This window comes from Triticum aestivum, chromosome 2A, assembly GCF_018294505.1.
Source record: "Triticum aestivum cultivar Chinese Spring chromosome 2A, IWGSC CS RefSeq v2.1, whole genome shotgun sequence".
Lineage (NCBI taxonomy): Eukaryota > Viridiplantae > Streptophyta > Magnoliopsida > Poales > Poaceae > Triticum > Triticum aestivum.
This window is the reverse complement of record NC_057797.1, coordinates 415166535-415177292: the sequence shown is the minus strand read 5'-3', so window position 1 is coordinate 415177292 and position 10758 is coordinate 415166535.

The following is a 10758-nucleotide window of genomic DNA, read 5'->3' as shown; positions in this document are numbered from 1 at the left end:
TCAGTTGAGTACGGGTACCGGGTCCCCTTTGGTGGCATACATGTTTTCATCGGCAAGATCGGAGAACCGGGCCCTGAGCCGGATATCTGCACCGACCTCATCGAAACGGCTCAGCGTGCGCGATCTGCCCGGGTTAAACCGGCCATGAAGCGTACCTTCATGGGAGTCATCCATGGAGGAGGTCATGAGGACGGATCGGGATCTGGCGGCGAGACCGTCATTTACTCCGGTGATGAGTCATCTGGAGAAACCGAATCTCTTTATCAACTACAAGATGGCCGGATTGGGGGCTGTTCCAATGGTAACAATATTCCGGACCCCTCTGATCTACCCAACCAAGTTGGAATATTCATGGCTGGCACACAAGCAGCACTTCATTCTTCGACTGCTGCGCCAATAACCTCCAGTTCAGCAGTGGCGACAGCTGCTGGGGCAGGGAGCTCTGCGCGCCCGCTGGCTCAAGTTCTATCAGATCTATTTGATGCATTGGCTGTGCTTATGGCAGAGGCTAATCTAGCGGATCAGGAAGTCCACAACGCGGAGATTGCAAAGGTGAAGGAACAGATCACCCAAGCCAAGGCGGACCTGGCAATTGAGGATGCCAGGATGACCGCAGAGCGGGCCGCTTTAGACGCACAAGCCTACAGGCTCATGTTGGACCAGAACGCGTCGCATGAAGTCATGAAGAGGAAGTACCGATCCCGTTTGCCTTTGGTTTTTGAGGCCAGAGACCTTTTCAATACCCCAGGAGCAGGAACCAGTAATCCGCTGGAGGTAAACCGGACGGAAGCCCCTGCGACCGGCGCCCCGGTTCAGCCCCGTCGGATGGATCTACCTCATCAAAATACTGTTATACCTCAGGCTGTTTCGACACCTCCAGGTCACTACTCCAACCCGATGGACAATCTCGTTGCCGCTGCTGCACGGCTGGAGGCCATTCCAATTGAAGGTGACTCGCTGCAGGCAGTAGAGACGCGACGGGTCGAGGAGCTTCTGAGGACAATTTTGGTCCAACAGGAAGCATACTCGTACAGCCGCGACCGGATCCACTCGACCCCCCGTCCAAGCCGGAGCTATAGCAGACATATGGATGAACCGGCAGTGTCGAGTAATGAACAACGTGGAGCACCCCGTGGCAACAACCCGGCGGGTGGTGCTGATAACGCTCAGGAAGTGGTGGACCGGGCCCGAGCGCGCAGGGAGGCCGAGTTAGCCGCATAACATCAGGCTCGGCAGCTCACGCCGGTTCGTCCAACTATCTCGATCGAACCTGGTGTTACTTCTAGTTCTTTGGGGGTGCCTTGCCTTGTCCCCGCTTTATGCAATGTGCGCCTGCCCAAGGATTTCAAAGGCCCACGCAAAGTACCAAATTAGACGGCGGATCAACCTCCAGAGACATGGGTGGAGAGCTATGAGATGGCCATGGAGATGCTTGATGTGGATGACGCGGCGTGTGCGAAATACTTCACCATGATGCTTGAAGGAACGGCCCGTACTTGGTTAAAAAGCTTGCCGGCTAATTCTATCAGTTCATGGGCCCAATTACGAGCCCGGTTTATCAGCAATTTCAAGGATACATGTAAACAGCCTATGTCGATAGTGGACTTAGCTGCCTGCGTCCAGGAGGAAGGAGAATCGACGACTCATTGGGTGCGCCGGGTTTCACAAGTGTTGCATTCATCAGACCGCATCAACGCTGACACCGCAGTATTAACCCTAGAAGGCAACTGCCGGTTTGGGCCCCTAAAGCTGAAGTTGGGACGGATGAAGCGTCATTGCACTGACATGGGGACCCTCATGGCTGCTTTGGTAAAGTATGCTGATTCTGATAGTACCAAGGATCCCGAATCTGATGATGACAAGGCAGGGAAGGGAAAGAGGAACAACAACTCCAAAGGTCAGCAGCATCACTGGGCAGGCAATGGTGGTGGAGGCAAGCGTAAAGCGGATGGTAACATGGACTTTGTGGCTAATACCAACACGCAGGACAATGGCCAGCGACGCAAGGGTAAACCGAAAAATCGCAGTGGGGCACCCAACCCTAACCCGGACCGCCTAAACTATCTACTGAGCCAGCCCTGTCCAAGACATGGGACGAAGGAGGCGCCAGCAAACCACCTTTGGAAGGATTGCTTCATTATGCAGGAGTTCAAGAATTCTAATGCTTTCCGGTATGATCACGGCTCCGGCGGTGGCTCAGGATCCGGGCCGGGTTACGGTGGAGGAAATTCCGGTTCAGGATTTAATGGTAATCCGGGCGGACATAATAATCAAAATAGTCAGAACAACCAGGGTGGTTACAACCAACAGCAGCAACAGTCAGGTTACCAGAGCAACCCAAAGCAGTTGAGTAGTGGGCAGTACCATGTCTTCACCACTAGCTTGGACAAGCGAGACCGGAAGGTTCAGAGGCGGGCGGTCAACTCTGTTGAACCGGCCATGCCCCGTTATCTACGCTGGTCTGAACAGCCAATCATATGGAGCAGAGAGGATCACCCTCCCCAGGTTGATAATCCGGGTCAGTTGGCTCTGGTGGTGGCGCCTCAGGTGGGAGGTTACAAGTTCACCAAAGTGCTCATGGATGGAGGGAGCAGCATTAATATCTTGTACTATGAGACCTTCCGTCGTATGGGACTAACAGATAAAAATCTCAAACCGTCTAATACGGTGTTCCACGGTGTGGTACCTGGCAAATCAGCATATCCTGTTGGTAAGATAGCTCTGGAAGTGGCCTTTGGGGATGATCATGATTCCAGGTCGGAGACATTGACGTTTGAAGTGGTGAAAATCCAAAGTCCATATCACGCCCTGTTTGGGCGACCGGCCTACGCCAAGTTTATGGCACGGCCCTGTTATGTGTATTTGCAGCTCAAGATGCCGGGTCACAAGGGGACAATAACGGTTCACGGAAGCCGCAAAATCGCTTTGGAGTGCGAGGAAGGAGATGCGGCCTATGCAGAGTCGGTTTGTGCCACCGAGGAGCTGAAGTATTATAAGGACAATGTTGATCCGGCGGACATGACTCCATTAAAGAAGCCAACTACGGAGCATGATCCGGCCCTGAAGTTCAAATCGGCAGCAGAAACTAAGCTTGTTGACTTCGTACCTGGCGATTCGTCCAAGCAGTTCAGCATCAGTGCCAACTTGGATCCGAAATAGGAAAGCGCGCTCATCGAGTTCATCCGTGAGAATCGGGACATTTTTGCATGGAAGCCCTCTGACATGCCAGGTGTACCGAGGCAACTCGCTGAGCACACCCTTAATGTGGATCCTAAATACAAACCGGTGAAACAGTTCCTCCGCCGGTTTAACGAAGAAAGACGCAAGGCGATTGGAGAAGAGGTAGCCAGGCTCTTAGCAGCTGGCTTTATTGTTGAAGTTTTTCACCCTGAGTGGCTTGCCAATCCGGTGCTGGTCCTTAAGAAAAACGGCACCTGGCGCATGTGTGTGGATTACACAGATCTTAATAAGGCTTGTCCAGCAGATCCTTTTGCCCTCCCCCGTATTGATCAAATTATTGATGCTACGGCGGGTTGTGAGCGTTTAAGTTTTTTGGATGCATATTCTGGCTATCATCAGATCAAAATGGCAGTTAAGGACCAGGAGAAGACGGCATTCATAACTCCCTTTGGAGCCTTCTGCTATGTGTCTATGCCCTTTGGGCTCAAGAGTGCCCAGGCAACTTATCAACGGTGTGTACAAAATTGTCTTCACAAGCAGATTGGCCGTAATGTACATGCTTACGTGGATGATATCGTGGTTAAGTCCAGGGAGAAGGAGACTCTGATTGATGATTTGAAGGAAACCTTTGATAACCTGAGGACATACAAGATGATGCTTAATCCGGACAAGTGTGTCTTTGGTGTACCGGCGGGCAAGTTATTGGGTTTTCTGGTGTCCAACAGGGGAATTGAGGCTAATCCGGAGAAGATCACAGCCATCACCTCCCTGGCTAAACCGAAGTGTATCAATGATGTTCAACGCCTGGCAGGCCGGATTGCCGCGTTAAGCCGGTTTATCAGTCGTCTTGGTGAGAAGGCAATCCCTTTGTATCAGATGTTGAAGAAGACGGATCAGTTTGTCTGGAGTTCCGCTGCTGATGAAGCATTTGAGGACTTAAAGCGGCAATTGGCCAATCCGCCTGTGCTCGCCGCTCCCATTGACAAGGAGCCGTTACTGCTATATGTTGCTGCTAATGCTCGTGCGGTCAGCGTGGCTATTGTGGTGGAGCGAAAGGAGGCAGGTAAGGAGCATCCGGTTCAACGTCCGGTCTATTATATCAGCGAGGTACTCATTGAGTCCAAGCAAAGGTATCCGCATTGGCAGAAGCTGGTGTATGGAGTTTTTATGGCAAGCCGGAAGCTTAAACAATACTTCCAAGGGCACCCAATTACGGTGGTCAGTTCTGCTCCTTTGGGGGATATCATCCAGAACCGGGAAGCAACTGGCCGGATTGCCAAGTGGGCTATAGAGCTTGGGCCGCACGGTTTGAAGTATGTGCCTCGGACGGCGGTTAAGTCTCAAGCACTTGTTGATTTCATCAATGATTGGACGGAAATGCAAGCACCTGAAGAAAAGCCGGATCACACATATTGGACCATCCATTTTGACGGATCCAGGCAATTGGAAGGCTCGGGGGCTGGAGTCGTATTAACTTCCCCACGAGGTGATAAGTTTTGTTACGTTCTCCGCTTAATGTTCCCTTGTACTAACAATGCAGCTGAGTATGAAGCCTTGCTCCACGGTCTCCGGATGGCTAAGGAGATGAATCTAAGTCGAGTTAAGTGCTTCGGTGACTCGGACCTTGTGGCTCAGCAAGTATCTGGCACTTGGGACTCCAAGGACCCACTCATGGCAGCATATCGTCGTGAGGTGGATATTGTTGCAGGTCACTTTAAAGGCTATCAGGTGGACCACGTGGACCGGCGGAAGAATGAAGCGGCGGACGCTTTAAGCCGGCTGGGCTCTCAGCGCAAACCGGTCCCGCCCAATGTTTTTCTGGATGTGCTGCACAACCCGTCGGTCAAGATCCCTGGTGAAGCGGATTTGGCTATTCCTGATCCGGAGGCTCAATTGGTGGCAGCTCTTCATGTTATTCCGGATTGGACGCTTCCTTACCTGGCGTACAAGAACCGGGGCGAGTTACCAGAGGATGAGACTCTGGCCCGACAGATAATCCGGCGGTCCAAGTCCATGACTATTATCAACGGCGAGTTGCATCATTGCAGTGTGTCAGGGGCGTTTCAACGCTGTGTGTCTCCTGAAGAAGGCCGTGAAATTTTGCGTGAGATCCACGAAGGAGATTGTGGTCACCACGCCGGTTCAAAATCTCTGGTGGCTAAAGCGTTTCGCCATGGCTTCTATTGGTTAACTGCTCATGCTGATGCGGAGGATCTGGTCAGACGATGTGATGGTTGCCAAAAGTTTTCAAGACGTGCTCATGTGCCGGCTCAAGAATTGAGAATGATTCCAATTACTTGGCCGTTTGCGACTTGGGGGCTGGATATGGTTGGGCCTTTCAAAAGGTCCAAAGATAAGAAGACCCACCTCCTGGTGGCGGTTGACAAGTTTACAAAGTGGGTGGAGGCAGAACCTGTTAGCAAGTGTGATGCGGCCACGGCGGTTCAGTTCATCAAAAAAGTGATTTTCCGGTTTGGCTTTCCACACAGTATCATCACAGATAATGGTACCAATTTGTCCAAAGGTGCCATGAAGGAGTTCTGCGAACGGGAGCACATCCGGCTCGACGTTTCATCGGTGGCACACCCACAGTCCAATGGTCAAGCAGAAAGGGCTAATCAAGAGATCTTGAGAGGCATCAAGCCCCGGCTTATGGTTCCTTTGCAGAGAACACCGGGTTGTTGGGTAGAAGAGTTACCATCTGTGTTATGGAGCATCAATACTACACCCAACAGATCAACAGGATACACACCGTTCTTCATGGTTTACGGAGCGGAGGCGGTTCTCCCCAGTGATATCCGTCATGATTCACCCCGTGTGGCGGCTTATGTTGAAGCGGACAATGAGACAGCACGGCAAGACGCTTTGGACCTGTTGGATGAAGAACGTGACATAGCAGCTGCCCGCTCGGCGATTTACCAACAGGATCTTCGTCGTTATCACAGTCGCCGAGTCAGAACCAGAACCTTTCAGGAAGGAGATTTGGTGCTTCGGCTCATCCAAGATCAGACTGATATGCATAAGCTATCCCCACCTTGGGAGGGGCCTTTCGTGGTCAGCAAGAATCTGCACAACGGGTCATACTATCTGATCGATATTCGAGAGCATAAAGACTCACGTACATCAGAGGAGGAGACCAACAGGCCGTGGAACATAGCTCATCTTCGGCCTTACTATACCTGAGCCATTGGCTCTACTTATGTACATATTACGACGATGTATATATTATGATTAAATATAATAAACCGGAACCTCAGCTAAAGCGGGGTATCTGTTCTTTTACATCATGTGTGGTTACACGGAGTTGTTCTAAAGCGGCCTCCGGTTTACCCCTTGAGTTAGCTTTTCAAAAGCGTCATGTTATATCACTTGGGGGCTTGGTCGTGTCCGAACCAATGCAATACCTCTTGATAGGCGAGAGCCACCAGATCACTTGGGGACTTGGTCACGTCTGAACCAGTCATGCCTCTTGATCGGCCTAAGGCCACAGAATCACTTGGGGGCTTGGTCGAACCCGAACCATTGCCATGCCACTTGATCGGCATAAATGCCACGGTTTCATTTGGGGACCTGGCTGACTTGAACCATAGCTACACCTATCGGGAGCTTGGTCGTGTTCGACCATGGTAACGCCATCTGATCAGCTCAAATAAGCCTCTTTTTGCAAACGGTTTTGTCATTGCCTTTGCTTCACATTTTTCTTTGAAAGATATTTCTTTCTTTTTATTGCGTTTTTTAAACCGACAAAGTTTTAAGCCGGTTTAAACTGTCAATTGACGGAACACGGTTCATTTTAATCCGGAGACTATTTGCCCGGTTTGATTTTTTTGTTAACATCCTATTATGGAGTAACACGGTGTTTATTATAACCCGGCACGGTTTACATGGTAAACCGGCATCATATATATATATAGGAGCTGCTATCTCCTCCAACAGTGTGGGTTTATAAAACTCCGCTTCAAGATTGGCCAAGCCAACTTCACGCTCAACGATGGCAGGTATTATGTATCTCAAAAATTTGGTCATATACTTAAAAATTTCGGATGTTTTGATTTCATGTATGCAGACATCATATTCCGCCTGACGGTACAACCGCGGTGGCACTTTAAGATTTTTTATTGCAGAAAGTACTTTGGAAAGTTCATCACCCAAAGGAAGAGCAAGTTGCAGTAATTATGCACGAAGGCATATCAACATCAAAAGTATCAGCTAGCCTATTACAAGGCAACACGGTGCCCACAATAAGATCATTGTTTTTCGCAAGGGAGAAGCAGTTTTAAACCGGCTTCCGGTTCAAGCTTGGTCACCAGCCTGGCCTGATGGTTGTGGATCATCCCGCGCCGCTTCAGCTTCAGTTTCTCTACCCAGCGGCTGGAAATCAACAGTTGTCCAGTCGATTCCCATTAATGCTTGAAAGACAGCTTCATCATGGATCAGCAACGACGGGTCAATATCGGGAGCGTAAGTATGCTTACGGATTGGAGGGATAAGATTTTCCGCTTCATGAATTGGTGCAGCTATTCGCTTGTTTTGATTGTCATATTGGGCTTGATAATGAGACAAGTCTGCTTCTTCAGCCAATTGACAAGCTAGCGGACGCACCTCCCGGTTTATTGCTCGCAGATCCGCTTCACTAAACTCTGACCCGTCTTCCTTCAAGCTGGGATAGCCCTGAGCCGCTTCAATAGGATCAAAATCCGGCACCCAAGCTTTTGCCCGGATTAAGGCATTGATCGCACCGGTTCGAGCAGCAGATTTCTTCAGCTCTTCAACCCGGGCAGGAAGCACCGACAGTTTCATCAGAGTGTCCTGAATCAAAGTGGGCGCCGGCTTGTTGTGGGATGCAGTACAGATGATCCGCTGTGCACCAGTGTACAGTTGTTCGACCAACGTGTAGGCGGCTTTCAATTTCTTCCGCACATCTGACCCCAAGTGACCAATGCGTGTCCCTGAAATATCATAAAGGGTTAACAAACCGGCAGCTCTGTAAGACGGCAGAATCAATTCAGAAGTCAAACTGGCTTACCAAAGATAGCAGTGGTCATGGCATGCACGTGCCGCTTTATGCTGGTCAGTTCATCCGCCACCGGTTTTAGTGCAGCCTCGGCATCTTCTGCTCGTTTGATTAAAGCGGATTTTTCAGTGGCCCAATCCGCCCGCTTCTTCTTGAAGCTCTCCTTAAGCTGTTCCATGGCGCTTAAAGCGCTGGTTAATTCCTCTTTTGCTTTGGAGGTTTCAGCTTGTTGGGATTTCAGATTATCTTGGAGATTGGCGACTTGGCTTTCTTTCATCTTCAGCTCAGCCTGCATGCAGACAGTTATATGATTCAGCAAAACGGTACAAGGATTGAAGTACCAACCACATAACAAGTTATGCACTTGGCACTTGGGGGCTAATGCATATTCGATCTTCATCTTTCAATTGCTTACAAAGTCCCAAGATCAATACAAGTATTCAACTTGGCACTTGGGGGCTAATGGCTATTTGCTCGTATATATTCTGATGCGGCGATCTCAATTACTTAAAGTCCCGGTTTAACTACGCTAAGTTGAACCGGCCCTTGGGGACTACATCAGCGAATTTCAAAGCATTAAGATTTATATTAGTAAGTCCCGGTTTGAAAGAAGATTACAAACCGGCCCTCGGGGGCTAGGAGCGTCAACAAGAATTGAAATATACAAGCAGGAAAGAGCATATGGAAGTTACCTCATATTTATCTTTCATCATATTAACCAGACCGGCTTCATAGTCACGACTGGTATACAGCCGGTTCAGGTAGCCGGAATGGATATCTTGGGCGTTCAGAGCAGCGTAAGTCGCCAGATCAGCATTCCACTTGCCTTTGCCAAAGGCAGCAAATTCTTCCTTGGCAGAATGTTTGGACAAAGCGACAGGATTGCTTGGCTCTGTATGGCCAATGCCAGTAATGACAACCTCATCATCCTTGGTATCGCCGGTTTGCACTGGGGCTGTTGGCTTGTCAGTAGGCTTTGTTGGACCGGTGGATTTCTCAATCCGGATGGAGCTTGTGGGCTGATTGACAGGACTTGAGGTATCAATAGGTCTCTCTTCAGCAATAAGATCGTCGTCTTGCTGCGGTGGATCATTGGGTATATCCTCAGGAATAGCCGCTTCAAGATCTGGTGTTTTGCCCGGTTCAAGGACGGCATCCTCTTCGGCCGCTTTGTCCAGGCGAGCCTTCTTGCTTGGCCTAGGCTTGGCCCTGAAAGGAATAACAAAATCAAATACAGCATATGTTCCAAGGCGATGTGCTGCAAATATTATGATAAGTATAGCTTACCCAAGCACCGTTTTGAGCGGTGGCAGCTGAGTAGCCGATGACTCGCCAGAGGATGAGTGGGAAGTAACCTGGTAATCGGAGTCAGATGGATTAAGAGGTTGACGAAAGCAGCCCGCTTTAGGACAAGCACTGACAAGCAAATTAGAGACCTCTGAACGGCGTTTCCGAACCGGACTGTTCGGTAAACCGGCGGAGGTAACTACCTGGCCGCTGTGCCGGGTTGTGCGACGAGCTTCGTGCTGTTGGGTCTTCATAAGAAATTTGGGATCCAAATAAGCAAGAGGATGAGAAAATTTAACTTTCCGGTTTGCCTGACGGATTTTTAGTGAAGGCAAAGGTTCTGAATCGGAAGAGAGAATAATTACCTCTGCAGCATCAGCATGGCTGGCTTCGGCATCATCCTGACAAATATCATCATCAATAAGACGCATGAAAAATAAGCCAAGTGAGTCAAGCCCTACCTCAAGGTCCGGATTATCCACATCATCATCAGGGGCCGGATTAGAGGATGCAGTGGTTCTTTTCCTGTGGGCAGTCTTCTTCACAGCTTTAGTCTTTTGCCGGGTTGCTCTTTCCGGTTTGTCTGGTTTTTCTGGTTTCTCCTGCGGCAGTTTCTTGCTCCAAAACGGATCATTGCCCTGGTTACACAGACACTGATATTAAACAATGACCAGATATATCAATAGCAGATTTAGCAAAAAGAAAAATCAAACTCTTACAGCTGGCGGTTTGTTGGTGGCACAGAAGGGAAGCAGGCCGGTTTTAGCACAGATGTGTTCCGGTTCATTCAGCATCTTATTCACAGCCTCTGTGATTTCTTCATCGGTGAGCTGGATGTTGGAATGTCGCAGTGGGTCATCAACACTGCCAGTATACTCACACATCAAACCGGAGCGCTGACTAAGGGGCAGTATGCTCCATGATATCCAACAGCAGGCGAGATCAACCCCTGTTAAACAGTTGGCTATAAAGGCTCTGAGCTTCGACAGTTGAGGAGCATATTTGCTTCTCTCCTGGGCAGTCAACCTTTGCGGAAAGGGGTGTGTATTGCTGAGCCGCTCCGGACGAAAGCCAGGCAAGGGATTTTCACCAGCAGGGGAGGTGTCTTTGCAATAGAACCATGTTTGATTCCACTCTTTGGGGTGGCTGTGCAGTTTGGCGTGAGGGTATGTGACCTCTTTCCTTTTCTGAATCGCCACGCCACCCAACTCCGTATTGGAGCCGTCAGTAAACTCAGTATGGCGGTTTAGATGGAAACAGTCTCTGGACAATTCCAC